Here is a 21,613-nt window from a genome sequence, read left to right on the forward strand (position 1 = left end):
CAGCATTTGTTTGAATAAAGATGAAAAAGTAGCTGTTAACATAGTGCAAATGAGAGTGCAAATTGGAAGGAACAATTATGTTAATGAGCATTTGAATGTTGCATAGTACCCAACTGCAAGCAAAAAAAAAAAAATCCCCTTGATATATTTGAAGAGCTAATGATTATTTGGCAAGGAAATTGAAGCCCTGATTCTGCAAGCTTCTTTGCATGGGTGTAGGGTTGTTCAAAGGATTGGAGCCTACCTAAGAATACTTTTAAAATAGAATGTCATGCCCCTATTCCCCCCCCCCCCGACAAAGACAGGGCATTTCTACAAATCAAAATTACCTCTGAAAATCCTTTTCAAATCCCCGATATTAAACCAAAGAAGCTTGAGTCCCAACTTTCCCACTACTTGTCAAGTGCTTGGTCTCCAAAGAGAAGAGAGAAGTTTTGTCCCCATGACTGTGAATTAAACAGCGAAAGAAATTATTTCTTCTGGTACCTATCCCTTTAGAATGAAAAACACATAAATGGAACAGGCAGCATTAAGACGAGCTATAAAGAGCTATACAAAGGAAGCCATTGGCCGTGCACAGCCGCAAACATTATTGGTCCTACAAGAACTAGGAACTATGCTACATGTTCCTGAGTGCTGTCTACTGGCACCTTCTCCATTAACTGTTTTCATATATACAGATATAAAGCAGTCTCATAACCGGGAGCAGCTCAGTCATCTAGATTTCAGTGGTGCAAGACAAGGAAAGTGGCTATCAGTAAAGAAAGTCTGAAAGATCAGTTTGCAGTTAATGGAGTAAATTCACAAAGCTGGTGAAAGAAAAAATGTATACAAATCTTAAAAATGGAAATTTTTTATTATGTAACAGAGGAGCGCTAGGCACCTCTGTTACATAATAAAATTAAAACCAACTAAAACAGACAAAAAACAACAACCCACCCCTCATCAGCTTCCATAAAACAAAGAAGGGGGAAATAAGGAGTGAAGGGTACAAAATAAAATCAGTGATGAAATTTACATGAAACAAATGAGGAAGAAAGGGAGTGCCCATCAGTCAAAGTAGAGAAACAACTCTGAAATACCTGATCTGTCTGGCTGCAATGAAGGGTGACCAAAATACTTATTCCATACAGAATGGGAAACTCAAACTATCTGGTACCCAATACAATTTGGTTTACATACACACCTCAGATACAGGCTTTGGCTAAACTAGGAGTTTTAATACTGCTGGACTATCAAGGGTACAGCTCCGTGGGTGGAATGTTGTAGTGTAAGTTGGTGGAAGCTGTAGTGTAAACGAAGGCCAACATTTTGAAAGGTCCCTCAGATTTGGGGTGTTTCAATTTGGGCACCCAAAAAATGAGACACTGATGAAAATTTAGGTCACGATGTCTTGGAAGTCATTTAAGTTCATGTAGGGCACGTCTACACTGGGAGCTAGATGTGTAAAATTCCAGTTTGGAGGAGATAGAATCATAGAATATCAGGGTTGGAAGGGACCCCTGAAGGTCATCTAGTCCAACCCCCTGCTCGAAGCAGGACCAATTCCCAGTTAAATCATCCCAGCCAGGGCTTTGTCAAGCCTGACCTTAAAAACCTCTAAGGAAGGAGATTCTACCACCTCCCTAGGTAACGCATTCCAGTGTTTCACCACCCTCTTAGTGAAAAAGTTTTTCCTAATATCCAATCTAAACCTCCCCCACTGCAACTTGAGACCATTACTCCTCGTTCTGTCATCTGCTACCATTGAGAACAGTCTAGAGCCATCCTCTTTGGAACCCCCTTTCAGGTAGTTGAAAGCAGCTATCAAATCCCCCCTCATTCTTCTCTTCTGCAGGCTAAACAATCCCAGCTCCCTCAGCCTCTCCTCATAAGTCGTGTGTTCTAGACCCCTAATCATTTTTGTTGCCCTTCGCTGGACTCTCTCCAATTTATCCACATCCTTCTTGTAGTGTGGGGCCCAAAACTGGACACAGTACTCCAGATGAGGCCTCACCAATGTCGAATAGAGGGGAACGATCACGTCCCTCGATCTGCTCGCTATGCCCCTACTTATACATCCCAAAATGCCATTGGCCTTCTTGGCAACAAGGGCACACTGCTGACTCATATCCAGCTTCTCGTCCACTGTCACCCCTAGGTCCTTTTCCGCAGAACTACTGCCTAGCCATTCGGTCCCTAGTCTGTAGCGGTGCATTGGATTCTTCCGTCCTAAGTGCAGGACCCTGCACTTATCCTTATTGAACCTCATCAGATTTCTTTTGGCCCAATCCTCCAATTTGTCTAGGTCCTTCTGTATCCTATCCCTCCCCTCCAGCGTATCTACCACTCCTCCCAGTTTAGTATCATCCGCAAATTTGCTGAGACTGCAATCCACACCATCCTCCAGATCATTTATGAAGATATTGAACAAAACCGGCCCCAGGACCGACCCTTGGGGCACTCCACTTGACACCGGCTGCCAACTAGACATGGAGCCATTGATCACTACCCGTTGAGCCCGACAATCTAGCCAGCTTTCTACCCACCTTATAGTGCATTCATCCAGCCCATACTTCCATACTTCCCATAGATAGTCTCATGCTAGCTCTGATTGAATTAGCACACTAAAAACAGAGCGAACCGTGGTGGTGTGAGCAACGGCAGGGGCTAGCCATCCTGAGCACATCACCATTTGAGATACTGTGTGTGTAATCAGGGCCCCTCTTGCCTCTCACACCATTGCGACTACACTCTATTTTTAGCGTACTAACTTGATCAGAGCTAGCGCAGGTATGTCTCCATAAGCTGGAATTTACAGCTCCAGCTCAAAGTGTACACATACTCTCAGACTCTGACCAAAGTGGGATCAGAATCATACTAGCTACAGCCACACTGAAACACAGTTGTTGCAAATGTGGCCCTAGCATGGTATCCTGACCCTGTAGACATTGAATTTTGTATGAGAACCATGTTATAACACTGGTTAAAAGATACGTTTATGAACAGTAATCCCCAGACATAGGGTATAGCTACACTGCCATCATGGGGTGCAAGGGAAGGTTATGTAGGCATGCCTGAGCTAACTTTAATCTAACTAGCTTGGTTCCCAGAGCAGCAATGCTGTGGCAGCACATGCTTCAACACAGGTGGTTAAAGCCTGCTTGGATCCCTGGGAAATTACTTGAATGGCTGAAGCAAGCGTTGCTGTGGCTTCAGTGCACTGACACTCAAACTAGATAGATTAAAGCTAGTATAAGTATGTCTACAGAATCCATAATCACTCCCTGTGCTTGCAGTGTAGATATATCTGGGTTTTATCTTCCAGTGTAGATGGAACTGAACTGTATTTTAACCCTGTTTCAAGGTGTAGCAAATTTTGGATTAAAGTCTTGGAGAGAGAATAGGACAATGCTAACAATGCCTTGCGGAGGTAAGTCACACTGGGATATAAGTCAGAAATCTAATTCAATACTCTTAAGCTTTGTGCCCACCTACCCAGGCATTCCTTAGCATTCCTGTCAATGAGTTCATTTTTATACCTAGTGTACAATTTTCTATTTCTGTCAAATTGCCAGTACAACTTTCTTGTTTTTGCAACAGCCTTAATTGGAAATGAATCTGTTGGAGGGGACAGTCTCTGACGACTGCTTAGAGGAGAGAAACAGAACTCTGAGCTCCATGAGGCAAAAGACAGGACGAGCTAGAAGCTTGGATTCAAGGTCTGAGGTTCAGAGTCATCCGTCAGCTTTCACAAATGGTGCAACAGTAGAAATGGAAAGAGCTAGAGAGTCAGACAACCTGCAAAGTACACACTACAGTCACAGCAATGAGTTTGCCCTGTAGTTGAAAAGCTGCCCAGTGACATCACAGATAAATCTGTTTGTTTTTTAATTGAATTTGCTTATTTCTCTAAAAGAAGAAACAAAGGAAATCAACAAAGAAGCATGAGGAGTCCATCAATTCCTGAATATTTCATATTACAGCACCAAGTGTGAACTAATTCTCCAGACCACCTAACTAGAGAGAGAAGTGAAGTGCAGTGCTTTTGGCCAAGACAACAGAAACACTTGACCTAAATAATCTTGTGCTGCTCCACTAACAAAATTCACTCCGTGTACTCATATTTTTCATGTCTTACCTGTGACAGGTGGTCTTGTGTTGACATCTTGGCCCGCATCATAAAGCCTGTGGGGATACTGCTTCAATACCTGCAACACACAGAAGCGTTAGAGGGTGAAATTCTATATACCAAAATTGACAAGGTGTCCAGAGATGGCAAGCCAATTGCAGCAAGGTGCACAATTAAAAGTGGCGATGCTTATACAGCATATATAAATGTATCTGGAGTCAAATAAACGCTCTTTGAATTTTGGTGTTTTGGGAAGTGTAGTATCATCGCGATGCTTTGATAGGTAAGCATGGCATAGATCCATGCTGTTGTAACTGCTCCATGCAGCTCTATGCAGTGTTGTTGCAATGTTGGATATGAGAGAGGCAAGGCGGGTGAGGTAACCCCTTTCATTGGACCAACTTCGTTGGTGAGAGACAAGCTTTCGAGCTACACAGAGCTCTTCTTCAGGTCTGGGGAGTGTATCATTCTGAGTACATTTCCCAGACCTGAGAAGAGCTCTCAGTAAGCTCAAAAGCTTGTCCCTCTCACCAGTAGAAGTTGGTCCAATAAAAGATATTACCTCATCCACCTTTCAGGGCGGCGGAAGCTTCCTAACGGGGAGGTGGGGGGTGTCACCGCTGCCTGAGCTATGGCACCATGACCCCTCCATGCTGCCCCTTCCCCCAAGATCCCACCCTCATTCCACCTCTTCCCCCGAGGCCCCACTTCTCTTCTCCCCAAGACCCTGCCCCTCCACTCCGTTGCTCGTCCTTACAGCCAGTAAAAAGTGGGAGCGCCCCTGCCACCTTGTCTCTCCCATCTAGCTTTCCTTTTCCTGTTACCTATGCTAAGGGTGAGGTGATTTTGTGAGGAAGACAAATATTCACAAGAAGCTAAGACCAGTAAGCCCTTTACATTTGTGGGCTGAGACACATTGCTATGCGGAGGCAAAAAGCTTTTACATTTCACCAGTTCTGCCCTCCTTCTTCCCTACTCCATGATAGGTACCTCCTTTATGTTCACAGGTATAGCTTTTCAAATCATTTTATCACTTTGCTAAACCCTTCAGTTCAGTATAGTAGGATGGCTGGTTATGCTCTTTTATTGTACTTTATCTTTTTTATTCATGCCTTTTTTCTATATATTCTTTACCACTTCACATTATTTCAAGTTGCTTTTACTGCTTTTTCCTGTTGTGGTGGTGGTGGTGTTTTTTGTCACAATGGTATATACCCTGAACTAATAATATCTTATTTGATTCCTTTCAGGTTAAGTATTTCTATGTTAGAAGCAATAAGCAATTAAAGACCTATGCTCTTCATCTTATGTCTCCATTCAAGTGCCTAATAAGACAAACAGAAGCCCGGCTATAATAAAGAATTTAAAGAGATTAAGCCCATCACATGCCCTGCTGAGTGCATTTCTTCCTATCAAGTATTTTACTTTAATTGAAAAACTTGTACCCTGTATCCATGTTTGACTCATCCTTTACAATTACTCTGTTCTTGTCAAACCTGAAAAGTGAGAGGGAAATTCTGGGTTTGTTTCCTGTTTTAAACACATTATTTCCACAGATCTTGATGTTCATTTGTTGCAATATTCTAGGGAAGGGAGAAAGTCAGGCCTTGTCTATACTACAGAGTTTTGTTGACAAAAGGCAGCTTTCATCGACAAAACAGTGGAGGTGTACACACAATAATGCTCCTTCCTCTGAAAAAATTCTCCTGCTTTGCTAACAAAGTAAAACCACCTTGACAAGAGGCGTAGAGCTTTTTGCAGCAAACTTAGGTCGACAAAATGTCAGTGTAGATACTGCGCTTGGTTGTAAATGGCCTCCAGGTGGTGTCCCACAATGTCCATCACGATGGCTCAGCCCTCCCCCTTTAAAGGGATTTTCTGAAATTCCACTTCCTGTTTGCTTGGTGTGGACTGCCCACATAGCATCTTCCCAGCTGACCATGGTGGCTCCATGCAGAAAACACTGTCCCGCTTGGAGCACACCTGAGTTGTTAGATCTGCTGGCTCTGTGGGAAGATGAGGCTGTGTAGTCCCAGCTCCGTTCCATCCATAGGAACTTTGTCGCCTACGGTCAGATTTCTTGTGGCATGTTGGATGATGTCTATGAATGGGACACACGTCAGTGCCATGCGAAGATAAAGTAGCTGAGACAGGTGTACCAGAAGGCAGGGGAGTCAAACCGCTGCTCTTTGGTGCTGTGCCAAAGACCTGCTGCTTCTATAAGGAGCTGAACGCCATCCTCAGCGGTGACCCCACCTCCACAGCCAAGCGCCCTGTGGATAATTCAGGGTGGCTGGAGACAGGAGACAGTGGAATCAACCCTGAGGACAAAGAGGTGGATAAGGAGGTTGAGTTGGAGAGGAGATGGGACAGGCAACAGGGTCATCTGGTACCGTGGTGAGTCAGGTTCTCTTCTCGACCCAGGAGGGTTCAAGCCAGTTCCAGCACTCCAACTCTGGCATGCATGATGCAGGAGAGGGGAGCCCAGATAAGTAATCTTTTTGAGTTGATGCTGGTTCATAAGTAGAGCTGTCCTTTGTTTTGTTATGTGCTAGAATTGGGTTAAGGGATAGAAGTGTACAAGACTAGCTGTGCATTCCCCTGTGCAGCTATGCAGTGGGGCGGAATAGTGCGTTAATGTGCAGCAAGATTTCACGGGAATCCTCTGGAGAAATCTCTAAGAAACTTTCCTGGAGGTACTCACCAATCCTCTGCTGAAAGTTCCTTGGGAAAGCGGCTTTGTTCCTTCCCCCATTGTAGGAAACTTTCCCCCTCCAATTGGCAATCACTTGTGCAGGCACCAAAGCGGCACACAGGCAAACAAAATACGGACCCAGTCTGAAGCCACATGCATGCAGGGATGCGCCCTTGCATCCTTGCTTACCCTCAGGAGTGAGATATCAGCTTCAATGACACCTGTCTGTGGAAAATGGTGGCAGAATTTATAATTTTGCCCCGAGTTGTTTGCAGTGATCCCCTTAGAAAACCACCAAGACCCTTTCCCCCATCTTGAGTGCACCCCCGCCCAGAGCCAAACTCATGTTTAGGGAATTGGCTGAGCTGTGTGCTTGCCAATGGACAGTGAGAAAGAGGTGTATTTTACTATAATGATTCAATGCTGAGTGCACTAACGATCATGCATCTGTTTATTGTTTCTTGTGCTTCTGCAGATGTGACCTTCAGGGGAACCCCCTACACACCAGTGGAGTGCCTCCACCAGATAAGGAAGTGACTGAAGAGGAGCAAAGAAGACATGTTTCAAGAGGTGCTCCAATTCTCAGATGCCAAAAAACAAGAACACAGGGTGTGGGGATAGACTGTAAATGAAAATCATAAAATAGATAGGCAGAAGAGGAAGGAGTGAATTTTAGTGGGCCAGGAGCAGATGACAAAAGTGATGGAGGAGCAAACAGAGAGGTTGAAGTCTCTAATCGCACTGCAGGCAGAACACACGCATGCTCAGTCGCCCATGAAGCCTATACAGAACTGATTTTCATGCCCTCCCCAAACTCCTCCCACGCATTCCTTGCATCTTCCCAGCCTGTCGCAGTACCCCCATTCACTCCTCTCCTTTTCACAGCTTACAAAATGATACCTTAACTTACACACAGCTATGAGAGTCTCCTTCAGGAGATGGCCTTTTCCACCAAGCATTTTCTGTGTGTTGTTAATTTGTATTTAGTAACATACTCTCTAAAAAATAATCCATCTTCATTTGTCTCCTACACATGGTGGTTGCTGCTGGAGTTAATACACAATGGCAACTGGAACATTTGTTGACTACAAATCACAGTCGGGAAGCAGTCATCAAAATTTTCATGCAAGGCGGCAAGTTAGAGCATGGCAGAGTGCTGTATAGAAAGACACATTGCTGGAGCTCATTTTCAAAATAGTGCCTCAAAGCCTCCCTGATTCAAATACCCCCCCCCACACACACACACCCCATTGTGCCCGTCTAATAGCCCAGGTATCTGGCTGCTCAAAATCAGCCACCAGGCTATCTGACTCCACGCTCCACCTCAGGGAAAACTTTTCACACACATAATGGAACACACAGCAAACTTCTATGACCATGGGAATATTTTCCTCATTTAGGTCTAATGTGTCATAAAGGCAGCGCCAACGTGCTTTTCATCTGCCACAGGCACATTCTATGGTCATTCTGCACCTATTCAGCTTATTGTTGAAGTGCTCCTTGCTGCTGTCCAGGTTTCTCGTGTAGGGCTTCATGAGCCATGGGATAAAGGGATATACTGCAGCTCCCAGGATTACTATGGGCATTTCAACATCCCCCACTGGAATCTTCTGGTCTGGAAAGAAAGTCCCTGCTTTCTGTACAGGCCAGTGTTCCTGAAGATGCATGCATCTTGCACCTTCCCTGACCACCTCGTGTTCATGTCAGTGAAACGACCGCGGTGATCCACAAGCGCCTGCAAAAACATAGAGAAATAACCCCTTTCTATTGATGTACTTCTTCACAAAACAGTCCAGGGCCAAAATTGGGATATGCATGCCACCTATTGCCCCGCCACATGTAGGGAATCCCAATGCCGCAAAGCAATCCACTATTTCATGCACATTTCCAAGGGTCACAGTCCTTTGTAGTAGGAGGCAATTAATGGCCCTGCACACTTGCGTTAACGCAGCCCCAACAGTGGACTTCCCAACTCCAAACTGATTTGTGACTGAATGGTAACAGTCTGGAGTTGCCAGCTTCCATACAGTGATCGTCATGCACTTTTCCACCAAGAGGGCACCTCTCATTTTGGTGTCCTTGCACTGTAGTGCTGGGGCAAGCTCCACACACACTCCCAGGAAGGTGGCTTTTCACATCTGAAAGTTCTGCAGCCAGACCTGCATAACAATGCGATCCCACCACTGAGTACTTGTTTCCCAAGCCCAATAGCGACAGTCCACTGTGTGCAGCTACTCCTTGAATGGCAAAAGTAATCTGGTGTTGTTTGTTTTCCTGGCACAGAGCAGGCCAGGCACCTCTGATTCCTGTTCAGCTTGGATGCTTGTGATATACTGCATGAATACATAGCAGCTGGTCATAACAGTGATCACAACAGCAGACAGCAGTGGAGGGTCCAACCTTTCACTCAGAGATGGCGGGCGCACAGTAAACAGGGGCCATTGAAAATGCTGTGAAATGCAGTCCATGGAATGATGGGACAGAAAAACCTGCATCATGGGATGTTGAGCCCTCAGGCATGATGCACTTTGATCCATTGCGCCTTCCCACAACACCTAGCTGCAAAAGGTGGCGACTAGCACAGTGGGATAGCTACCCACAGTTCACGGTTCTCACTACTGATGCTAGAGCACCGACCGTGGATGTGCTCTGCTGACAGAAGGAGCATTGTGTGAACATGCACAAGCAATGTAATTATAGCGATTTTTAATCGTCAGCGTCACTTGCTATAGTGTAGACAAGACATTCGTTTCTCACTAGTTATGTCCATGTAGCACAAAGAGCACAGACTTTTGAAGTGATGTGCAAAGCAAAAAGGTAGCCATGTTGTTGTGCCAAGTATCATGTACAAAGCAGGATGTGTAGGACTTTCAGTTGAGAAATAAGGTGTTTTAACTCACCTTTTAAAACACCTGTTTCTTCTCTGTGATATTATTATTAACTATTTGTATTCCTGTAGTGCGTAGAGGCCCCAGACAGAATCAAAACCACATTGTACTAGGTTTTGTACGACAACATTAGAAGCCATGGTCCCTGTCCTGAAGAGCCGGCAGTCTAAAAAAACCCAAGAAGGAATACCAGGGCAGAAAGGAGTAGAATGGATATCAGAATGATGCTAGGCACAGAACTTAATCATTCCTTTTTTTGTGGTAAGCAAATTGTCCCCAACTTCTGCTCAGCAAAAGTATTGGTAGTTTTAGTATAATTTCCTTCAACATTAACTGTTACCCCAGCTTAATTTATATATATATAAATTTTCAATGAGACTTCTGATATTTGTGATGTCTCAGTCTGGGATATTGCCACTGAACTGGGAAGTACCAAGAGGATTCCACAGAAGAATGTGAAAATAAATCAGTAAACATGTTTTCCAAAAGCCAGTACAAATTTATTTCTGTGCTGAGTACTCTCTCACACACAGAGTGGGGATATTCATAATAGAAATCTAGGTTTAACTTCAGTGTTGCTTTGTAGTTCATCTTTGACTGTCATCAGATGTCAACACAAGAATCATTTTTAAAGCTGAATCAGTACAAATGCTTCACAAGCAGAACATAAGCCCCACATTAGGCTCATTGGGAAGAAACCGTGATATCAATTGTGAAATTTTATGAAAGGGCAAGTCAGGATAATACTTACAAAGTTTACATGAAGTTGTCAAGGAAGTAAGCAAAAGGAAAGAGGGCTGATAACATTCTCTTCAGATGTGCTTTCTTAGCAAAACCTATGGGAGATGTCCTTAACATGTATTTACTTATTTGGCTTAAAATATTTATACTTTTTCACAAGCAATTTAGCAGCAGATGAGATTCCCTCCCTAACACTTGCACAAGTCAGGGAGGTTTTAGCTTTATTTCCAGATGACAGGCTTGGTCTGGCCCGGGGACAAGGCAGAAGTAATGCAATGTTGTTATTGTTACTAAATTGTCCCAAGGAAAGTTTGAGTAGGCTTGTCTTTAAAGCATTCATTTCTAATAACTTGGCAACAAATCTTATTCCTGTCTTTGACTGCCTGCTCCCCCTGCTTCCTCTCACCCTCACTTGTTACAGGCTCCCTGTTGATTTACAACAGAACTTTGACATTTGATCTGTTACTTAATAAGGGCTTAGGCCATTGCTTGTCTAAGAAAAGGGGGAATACAATTATGTGGACTAAAATGATATAGCTCTGTTAGAGTGGAGACAGCAGAAACGGATTTCAAAGTCCAAAGAGAAAAATGATACCGTCAGAAGGCTCTTTGTATTCCACTGGCATAAATCTCCTTTCTGTGGTTCCTTACACTAGTTCTAATTATTGGAAGCCCATATATCATATGAGCTTCAAATAATTAGAACTAAAGCAAAGAAATACAGAAGAGGTGAGGAAGAAAAGGAGGGCTCATCAAAATAATACAACAGGAGCACATGCTGCAGGTCATTCTGCTGATACTTCTGAAGCAGATAGCCTGTATTTAGTTATCTCTGTGTTGCTATATCTGCCCTACATAAATCCTATAGTTCAAATCCTTTAGCTTTATCATTTGTAGTACAATAGCACCCAAGTCCTTCAACAGTGAATCGAAAATGTGAAGTTTTTTTTTAAAAAAAAAAAACCAACCCACTCTCCAGGAAGGAAATCCAAAATGAAATAAATAATTCTCCCCATCAGACTTGTGATTACTCCCTGAGGCTCCAATTCAGAAAATCCCAATTCAGGGACTGTGCTTAACGTTAAGCATGGGTTTAAGCAGTGGTGTCGTGGTTTAAAAAAAAAAAAGTGGATAAACGAACCTAAACTCTATATTCTCCAAATGAGAAGTGGGTAAACTCCATTTATCCATGTTTGCCCTTGACTAGACTACTATGCTGAAGTCTCTCTGAAGTCAATGGGACTAAGTATGATCTTAAGTCAGGGGAGGGCAAACTACAGCCCACAGGCCGGATCCAGCCTGTCAGGGCTGTCAATCCGACCCGCGGGATTTCGAGCCCCATGGCGCAGCAGGGCTAAGGCAGTCTCCCTGCCTGCCCTGGCCCCTGCACCGCTCCCGGAACTGGCCAGCATCATCTGGCAGTGGCTCCTGGGGGTCGGGTGGGGCAGGCGGCTCCACCACATGCAGCCCTCGCCTGTGGGTACCACCCCCACAGCTCCCATTGGCTGCAGTTCCCCATTCCCAGCCAATGGGAGCTGCGGGGGATGGTGCCTCGAGGAGAGGGCAGTGCACAGAGCCCTCTTCTCCTCCCCCCCAGCCCCAGGGGCCACAGGGACATGGTGCCAGCCAGGCCAGGGCAGGGAGCCTGCCTTATCCCCGCCATGCCACGGGGCTGGCAATCCCGCGGGCCAGATTAAAAGCCCTGACGGGACGGATATGGCCTGCAGGCTGTAGTTTTCCCTCCCCTACTGTAGACATTAGCCTAGGTAATCTATCTCCTTGTGAGGCACTAGTGAGGTCAACAGAAGAATTCGTTCACCAACCTTGCTTTGTTTATACAGGGGATTAGGTTGAGAGAGCTATGTCTCTCAGGGGGTGGATTTTTCACACCCCTGAGAGAGGTAGCTATGCTGATGTAAATTCCCAGTGTAGATCAACCCTCAGTGAAAACCTCTCCTTAATGTGCAGTAGCAGTAAGAAAGAACAAACAAACAAACAAAAACATTCAGTTGTGTAAGGAATGGGATGGTGAAAAATATAGAAAAATACTGTAGCTCTATTATATGAATTAATTATATGCCCTCATCTAGGATACTATGTTCAGTTTTGGTCTCCCTATCTGAGGGTCATAGCAGAGCCCCATGCTGTACATTTCATCTAGGCCCTCCCAGCACTTTGATCTCCCATTCCTAAGGTTCCCAGGCTCACTACTTTTCCCCCCATTTCTCACCCACTTAGACTTCTGCTTCCATCCCTCCGTCCTCAGCTTCTCCTCCACCCCGTTGAGCTCTCTTTTCTCCTTTCCATCCTAGCACCATGAAATGACCTGTGAGATAAAAATAATACTGTGTAATACTTCATATAATAGACACGTCTGGACAGGCTCTTGCAGGAGACACTGTGGTCTTGCATCTGTGGATTAAAAAGATCACATTTTATACAAAGTTTCTAATGACTAATTTCAACAGCAAGTCTTCACTTCTACACTCATAATTAAATGGCTAATGTTCCCCCTTAAACTACCTTGGTCCCAACAAAAGAAACAAAGGAAATCACAATTCTTCAGCTACAAACCAGCTCGTTAAAGCAAAGCAAAGAGTTGTGCAATTAACCCCACAAAACCTGAAATTTCACAGTGATGTCCAACACTCCTGGTTGACAAAGGCAGGCTTTAAATCGCACTTCTGTTTATTGGCACAGCAGTCTCAGTTAAAGTCAGGGTGTCACACCAGATTTAAGCCATAACTGTCTATTTCCTTGTTTTTGTGAGCTGAAAGTCGGCTCCTTATTGTGATTTAAATTGGTCCATTGGGTACTCTGGGATGCAAGTTCCATTAAGCTGTGAAACAAAGAATATGATTGCTTTCAAGCACAAATACCTGCATATTTCCCTATTATTGTAAGTAATTCAGCAAGAGCTTTCAATAATGTTTTATTAAATGTGCTATTGACATGTGCATTTTATAGCTTCCTTTGGAGTTCTCTCACAAGCTGGTGGCTTTTTTGCCCTTAAGTTGCAAATGGTAGCTGCATGTTCACTCAAGACTGTTTTCTGACAGGGTTCTCTTATTCTGCCTTTCTTGGATACACTTTTGCCTTGCATGTGTACCAGAAGTATTTGCCAGTTTTATGGAATTTTACAATGTAATTCCAGCAAGTCCAGCTAACAAAACAAAACATTTCTTAAAGTGAAGGTAGTGCTAGTGTAAGCCAGAGTTAACTTTATTTTTTTCCCCCCCAGGGAATTGAGGAGCAGGGACCTTCTAACACCACTCTTCTCCAAGTCCTTGATTCACCAAGGTTCTTAGCATGTGCCTAAATTCAAGCACAGGTAGTCTCATTTAAGTAAAGGTCACATAAAAAAAAAGGGTGTAATTAGGAGGTGTCCAGAGAGAGGGCATCTTCAGGCCCTGATTGATGAACATACCTATGCATGTGCCTCATTCTAGTGAAGTCAACGTGGGTATGTGTTCACTGCAGAGTCACCTTGAGTTATTTAGGGCAGGTCTACTCTATAAACTTACATTGGTATATCGATGTCGTTCAGGGATGTGATAAATCCACACCTCTGAGAGATGTAATTATACTAACCTAAGCCCGTATAGATAGTGCTATGTCGATGTGAGGGCTTCTCCTGTTGACTTAGCTACTGACTCTCACAGAGGTACATACCAGAGAGTACTTACGCCTTCCCGTGGCCGCAGGTAGTGTCTTTACTGAAGTGCTACAGAAACGCAGCTGCACCAGTGCAGCATTTCAATGTAGACCTGCCCTTACATTCAAGTTGCTCCTTTCAAGTTAGCCTAGCTCAAGTGAGAGGTCAACCTCAAATAACTCTCAAGTTACTTTGTTTACACTGGCGCTGCACTCACTCAGGAGTGGTGCTAAGACTCCTGGGGACACATCCCATGGTTCTTTGCACTGCAGTCAGCTGCGACACCCTATAAATTCTTTCCAGTATGTTTTGGAAGAACTTATCTGTCCTTTTTGGGTACACAGGAGGAATTGTGGGAAGGCATTGAAGGACTACTGGCACTTGAGTGATACTAGCCTTTGTCCACACTACAAAGTGGCTGTGTTAGCAGCTGAAAAATTGTGCTCACTTGAGTTGTAGCCTATAGCCCCTGATGGGACAGACAACTCGAGTTACAAGTATCACCACACTCAAGTGACAGGGACTCACTTATGTGAAGATGGGACTCGAGTTGGGGCAACACCCCAGTTATAACTCGAGTTAGTTTTGCAGTGAAGAAAAACCCTGAGATTGCCTCTCTAGATAAACTTCCCAGTCACTCTTACCTGGCCAGCAGTATCCCTGATGCTTTCTGTGGGCATCCCACTGGTGAGGCACTCTAAACAGCAAATGGATCCTCTTCAGATAGCTGGGGTAGCATAGAAATTTAGCAGTAGGATATACTCCCCAGTGCTTGTCTAAGTAATAAATTCCATGCATTAAGTGGGTTCTCTGAAGTAGCAGATGCTTCACAGGCAAAATGATATTTCGACACCCGTAATTCTGGCAAGAGATCTGACAGAACTGTAATGTAATTGCACTAAATGATATGGAACAAAATTTTAAATTTGATCACCTAGGTGAGGGTGCCTATTTACATATTTGAGTGCTCAGATTGGTATTTAGGTGCTTAAAATGGGCATTTGAGTGCCTAAATGCCTATTTGAGCATTCAAATTTAGAGTCGGGTGCCTTACTTTAGGCAATCAAGTCTGAAAACTGGACTGAAAAATGACACAGGTGTGTCTCATTTAGAATAGAGTTATTAGGAATATTTGTTACTTAACAAATTGCTTTACAATTGAAAACTAGGCAGTGACCAAGATTTTAAAGGTGGAAGACAACTGTGATGGTGCAGGAAGATTTTCTTGATAAGATAAGCCACTAGGTGACAATTTGCATAATAATACTGTGGATTGAATATTTGCATGCTGTGTTTTAATTTTCAGTCTTTGGAATGCCTAATATTTATCTGTACCTTTGGGCTGATGCCAGGAAGCCCATCATCCATAAAACTAAGTAGGGGGCTTCCTAAAGTGATCATCTGCTCTGAGGAGGCAGCTGGCCTTTGGCTAGATCTTATAAACATGAATGACAGAAGGAAGATGAAAGAGCAGAAAAGGGCAAAGAAAAAGAAAGACAGATACAGAAACAGAAGAAGAGACAGAAGCAGACTGGGAACGGGATAACAAGGGAAACTATGGCAGAGGTGAGAAGTAGTGAGTGAAAGCAATACTGCAAGTTGAGATGTAGACAGGTATAAAGAAGGGAGAGAAGCAACTGTGGGGTCTGTGGAGACAAAAATAGTGGCAAAAAGGGGGAAGTAGGGGCGGAGAAAGGAAGATAGCAGAGGAAAGATGGGTTAGATGAAATAGAGGAGAGTAGAAAGAAAAGAGGAGCAGCATCACTTGGGAGGAATAAGGAGCTAATTATCCCCTCATAAATTCATAGCAATATAAAATACCAATATTTCAGTCAACAAGATTGCCCCAAGTGTTTTCACAAGTAGAAGCCCTCAGAGATAAGAGAGAGAAGAAAACAGGAGAGGAAATAACATGACTGTGTGTTTGAGGTCTGGTTCGTTGTATTTCAAAGTTGATTTATTTATGTATCTAGACTTAAATGTAACATAAAACAATGCCTTTTCTGTGCACTAGGTATCCTTGCCATTGATGAAAGGATTTACTTCAGACAGAGAGGTAGATCGTTCTACATATGGCAAATGGCTCATTTATATTCCTTACATTATATTTATCTACAGCTGCTTAAGAAAACAAATCTCGCATGTTTGCTGGAATTTTCTCTATCATTTCTCAACATGTCTCTGTAAAACAGCTCTAAAGCCTACCTTTTCCCCACATTTTCCTTATTTATACCCCATCTGGGAATCAACCAAGAATCAAAGAGTTATCACAAAACGCCGTGTTGTGCAGTAGTTATTTGGGCCAATCGTTTTACTCATTCTCTGGATGACTAGTTGGTTCTAACAGAAACAACTAATCCCAGTTAATATTGGCGAGATGTTGTGTGATATTGCATGACAGCCATGCACAATGCTGCCGTAAGTGATATTGACGGTCTCAGGACGTTTCTGTTCATCTAGGAAGCTACCTAGCCAATTTTTCTATCACCGATAGTATTTAAATAGCGCCAATTGCTGTAGTATCCAAATACTGCGATACCACAGACTTCATTTAGCATAACATGCGTAAATGCACCTCAGTTTAATGCACATTTATGTTATGTCAAGAGTGTGGACAAAAGGGAGTGGATGTGTCACCCCAAAGAGGGAAATTGGAGATTCTCTCAATCCTCCAAAATAGTGAAGTAAATCTTTTAGACCTATACTCTCCAAAACCACAGGAACACTCTTGTGATAGGAAAAAAGCAATAAGGAATCTCTGTAGGTTTCAAATCATGCAGAGCCAGTCAGTCTATTCTCCATGAGATGGAGGTGTGGCAAGGTGAAGGGAAGAGGTAGAGGTTATGAAGCACCACTAATTGTAGAGCCTGAGGGCTTGGCTACACTTGCGAGTTAGAGTGCATTAAAGCAGCCCCGGGTACCCTAGCTCACTACCTGTCCACACTGGCAAGGCACGTAGAGCGCTCTGACCCCACGGCTAGAGCGCTCCTGGTACTCCACCTCGGCGAGAAGATTAATGCTTGTTGCGCGTTGGCTGAAACGCCCAGGCGTCAGTGTGAATGTAGTGTTGCATTACTGCGCTCTGATCAGCCTCCGGAAAGGTCCTATAATCCCCTTAAGTCAAGTGGCCACTCTTCTCATTCTTTTGGAATTGCTGCAGGAATGCGGCTATGCCCTTTGAAAGATCCGTTTCTGACAGCCGGCTGCTTACCTGCTCCGGGACAAAGCAACCATTAGCGTGGAATGCTGTGTGTGAGAGAGAGAGAGAGAGGCTGTGGGGGAAGGGGGTTTTCTGCTATTGTCTGAACTTACAAGACAGCATGCTGACATGCTCTCAGCCCCCCCAAAACGCACTCTCTCTCCCCCCACATACACACAACACACTCCCTGTCACACTCCACCCCACCCCACCCCACCTCATTTGAAAAGCATGTTGCAGCCACTTGCATGCTGGATAGCTACCACAATGTACTGCTCTCTGTGGCCATTGCAAGAGCTGCTGATGTGGCCACGCCAGTGTGCTTGAAGCTGTCAGTGTGGACAGACTGCATCGCTTTCCCTACTGCGCTCTACAAAGGCTGGTTTAACTCAAAGTGCTCTACATCTGCAAGTGTAGCCATGCCCTGAGTAGCTACAGCACTTTTGCTCCCAACTCTGTGGCGTTTCTGTGTAGCCATGAGGGGGGACAGACATAGTTACCATTAGCAGCATTCACTTCCTCACTTTTTAGTAGGTTCAGTCAGTCAGTCAAAAGGGGAGCAAACCAGGAAAAACGGCTGTTCCCTGCCTCTTCCTCTCTTTTCCACCTTCTCCCAGAATCATGGAGCTCCAAATCATATAGTAAGTGCATGAAGGGACCAACAGATTGTCAGAGAGGAGTGAACATGTCACACCTTGGCTCTGCTTCTCCCTTCTTTCCAAACAGTCAGCGGCCTTTCTGCCCTGGTTTACTCTCTTTTGATGTCGTCCAGGCCTCATGTATGGAGAGAGGCCTAGCTTAAGCATTCAATAGGAGACAATGGCCAGAGAGATACTGTAGGTACACCACATCGATTACTACTGATTAATGACAGAAGCAGTGCTGTCAATTCTCACGATTTTGTCATGACTCTCGTGATAATTATTGTTTTCCTTAAAGCCCCAGCTCCTGGAGTCAGGTGGATATGTGATGATCTCAGCCTTCATTCTTCAAGAAAAAATAAGTTTCTAGCCCTCATGGCTCTGGAGAAATGTGAACCCAGTGCACCCTAAAGGCTCAAAAAGCCGAAGGCAAATAAAAAGAATGCCTAATTATTATTTTTACATCATCTCATGATTTCTGGTGAGCCTGACTCATGATTTTTGAGCATCTGGGGTGGGCAATACTGTAGAAGTGACCACCCAAAGGGCAGGATGATACGTTAGCCTTTACCTGCCGGCTGAGCTCCTGCAGCTCCTCAGAACATCCAATTCCCTAGACTATACGTCAGGGACGCGCAATGGTACCAGACACAATGAGCTCCAGCAGCAGTACTTCCAGGAGTATTTATGCGAACATCAGCATATGGCAGATATGCAATACCTCAGTGGTGTCTCAGGCTAACAGATACCTCCTGGGCGCAAGCATTCCTCGAATTTTAGCCCATCCATACCACCACAGTCAACATAGTGCCAGCATTTCCTTTGTAATGGTCCCTGTTTGCAGGAATGAAAAAAGTTATGAAAAAAGAAATCTCACTTGGCTGAAATGTGGAATACAGCAAAGTCACAGCAACAGAATGGACATTGTTACAAAAATTGGTTTGGTCATGTTTTTAAAGGTACGCAATGGAAGTCAGTTTACAGAGTCCATATGTGCCTGTAGAGCTCAAACCACATTTGATTTAAACACCTACATCTGACAATAATAGTCCATAATATAAAGGATAATACAATTTTTGTGCACCATGATCAAAATGTACTCAAAAACATAACCAAGTGTGCACACAGTTTTCACATGTGGGTACTTAAAGTTCGGTGAAATTGATTTAGCAAGTAGACTTGTAAATGGGCCCTGAAGCACCTGAATATCCACTTACACATCTAAACATGATTTTAGGAATCCAACTCTGGGCTCCCAGCTTTGAAAATTGATCTTTCCCACTTAGTTGAGAACTAGAAAGCAATGTGTTAATGCATTCACCTTTCTATTCTAAAGATCTGTGTTGAATTCTGACCTCGGTCACACACAGAAAGATGAACGGCCTTATCCTACTTTCTTCTGGCCAAAAACCTCACACAAAATCACTATTCATTTTAGAACAACTGGAAGCTTTCACAAGAGAGAGATCTACAACCATCAGAAGGGAGTTGCAGGCCAGGAATGAGGTGCATTGACAGAGCTGTGCAGGGGAAGCATGCATAAACCCTGACACCAACCAGTACTATTAGTCTTTCACTTTCATCAGCTCTCAAATTTGCACAAAAATAATAGAAATTAGTGGCTAATGGAAAGACAAATCAGGCCCATCCAATTAAACTCCCATGTAAAATCTCCACCAGAAAATTGTGAAATATTGGAGTAATTTTTTCACTGAATCAAGACTAACACTTATATCTTTATATTAATTGTCTCCTGCATCCTCGGGTCCTTCTATGAAAAGCACTTTATAAATGTAAATTTGATTGATGGACTGATACATTTATATTGATGAGAACTTAGCAGGAGCTAAGCAGGTTAGTGTTAGTTTACACTACAGTTTTTGTCAATAATAATCAGTAAGAGGAGGGATTAATCAGGAACAGGCAAATAGCTACATCCTTATGATCTAAACATATCAATGCTGTCCACTAACCCAGACAACGTGGAAAACATACTTTCAGACCCACAGCTGTAATGTTTTTTCAAGTCCACAGTTAGAATTTTGGTGATGTGTCCTGTGCACCCATCCTTCACCTAGGATTTGCCACGCACATCTTTAACTAAAGCAGCATACATGGCAATTAAGGTATTAGTTTATAGGTGGACAATGGAACTATAAAATTTGCTCTGACCTTGGTGATTTGAATAAAAAAAACTGGCGATGTGCAACAACAGCCCCTGATATTGCATAACAGCAGAGCTTTTCTCATACCAGGGATGAACAACAGACTTTCTTACAATAGACACAAAGTAAAATCAGAGAGCAAATCGTAAGGAATCAGGGCAGATCTACACTGCTGATATGACAGCAGTACAGCCACGGCACTGCAGATGTGCCATTGTAGCCCCATAGTGCAAACACTAGCTAGAGTGATAGAAGGGGGTTTTCTATCATTGTAGTTAATCTACCCCCTTGAGGGAGGCAGCTAGGTCGATAAAATAATTCTTCAGTCAACCTAGTTGTGTCTCTCCCGGAGCTTAGGTTATCTTAACTACATCTCTCAGGGGTGTGAACAGTTTCATTTATTTCACACCCTAACCACAATGATCAGGGCTTTTGGGATGACAAGGATCACAGTGGCTGGATCTACCCTAAACTTTGCTGGGAAGCCTTCCACAAGGCATGGCCACTAATGCTGCTCCACTGGTGATACCAACCTTAGGAGCATAGTGTCAGCAAGCGTACGGACGTTTTCACCACCTCGTTGTCTAGTCTTGCTTAGAACAACTATAAAGAACATGGCAAGAATTAGATTTGTAGTTGCCAGAATCCTGCCTATTATTAAATATTTATATTGTGGTTGCTTGTAGAAATACTAGTGCTCCCAATTGTGGCTACCACTAGTAGCATTGCAACAGTTGGCGAGCTCTCAAATAAGCCTAGTCTAGGCAAAGTTATTGGAGCATTGTAAATTACAATCCAGTTTTCAGGCAGTTCAGTCTCCTCAGCACAGATGTTTATCCATCCAAGACATTTATTTTCAAAATTAATTTGGGGCCTAATTCTACACCTGACTTCAGTCAGTGGCAGAAATGCCATTAGCTTAAGTGGCAAGGTAAGACTTTGATCTCTGCAGGCCTCTCACCATGGAGATTTAATTGAGTTCTTGCCGTCTGAAACCAGCAGACTGATTCCTAAACTAAGCCCCCCTCCAAAGACAGGACATTAACTTTCTGCTTTGGTTTAGCCAGTTTCTTTTAGTTGCAAGGAAATAGTACAACCACGGTACCAGCATTGCAAAGAGAACTGTGGGTTCATTTTGTGATGCTTCCTGACTGAGTTGCTACGCTCACCAGCAGCTTCTGAGCAAAAGGCAAAAATGGCTATGCCCCGTCTTCTCTAGTGCTCCCACAGTTTCTACCACCGACCGAGATGGACCGGAGGTAGTGAAATGAAGGCAAAGTTAAAAATAATTCTAGTGCAGATACAGCCTAAGTGACCTTAGCAAGCACTGTCTGTGACTAGATCATCCTTGTACAGTTGTAGCTGTTTTGAACTGCTATATGCTGTCACAGCAGACATAATTTTCCAGCAACGCTCCTGCTAAATGAGTGTCTACGTACTACATTAGCATTCCCAGATGCCCTGCCTTAGCTTAAGACGCCTGGGGGTAAAAAGACAAGCAGCTCTGGGATGCTCTTA

At 43.7% G+C, this 21,613-nt stretch overlaps 1 protein-coding gene across 2 annotated transcripts in view; it reads right to left on the reverse strand.

The window, feature by feature from the left end:
* The window catches only part of RNF182 (ring finger protein 182), a 238,260-nt gene that overhangs the window by 185,320 nt on the left and 31,327 nt on the right, over nt 1-21,613 (reverse strand). For both annotated transcript variants that reach the window (XR_012157315.1, XM_073331942.1), the window contains exons 4-6: nt 12,666-12,761; nt 4,121-4,190; nt 330-446 (exon numbers count right to left, since the gene is read on the reverse strand). The gene's annotated coding sequence lies outside the window, so the exon portion shown is untranslated. The remainder of the gene's footprint in view (nt 1-329; nt 447-4,120; nt 4,191-12,665; nt 12,762-21,613) is intronic.

Source organism: Lepidochelys kempii, chromosome 2 (assembly GCF_965140265.1).
Source record: "Lepidochelys kempii isolate rLepKem1 chromosome 2, rLepKem1.hap2, whole genome shotgun sequence".
Lineage (NCBI taxonomy): Eukaryota > Metazoa > Chordata > Testudines > Cheloniidae > Lepidochelys > Lepidochelys kempii.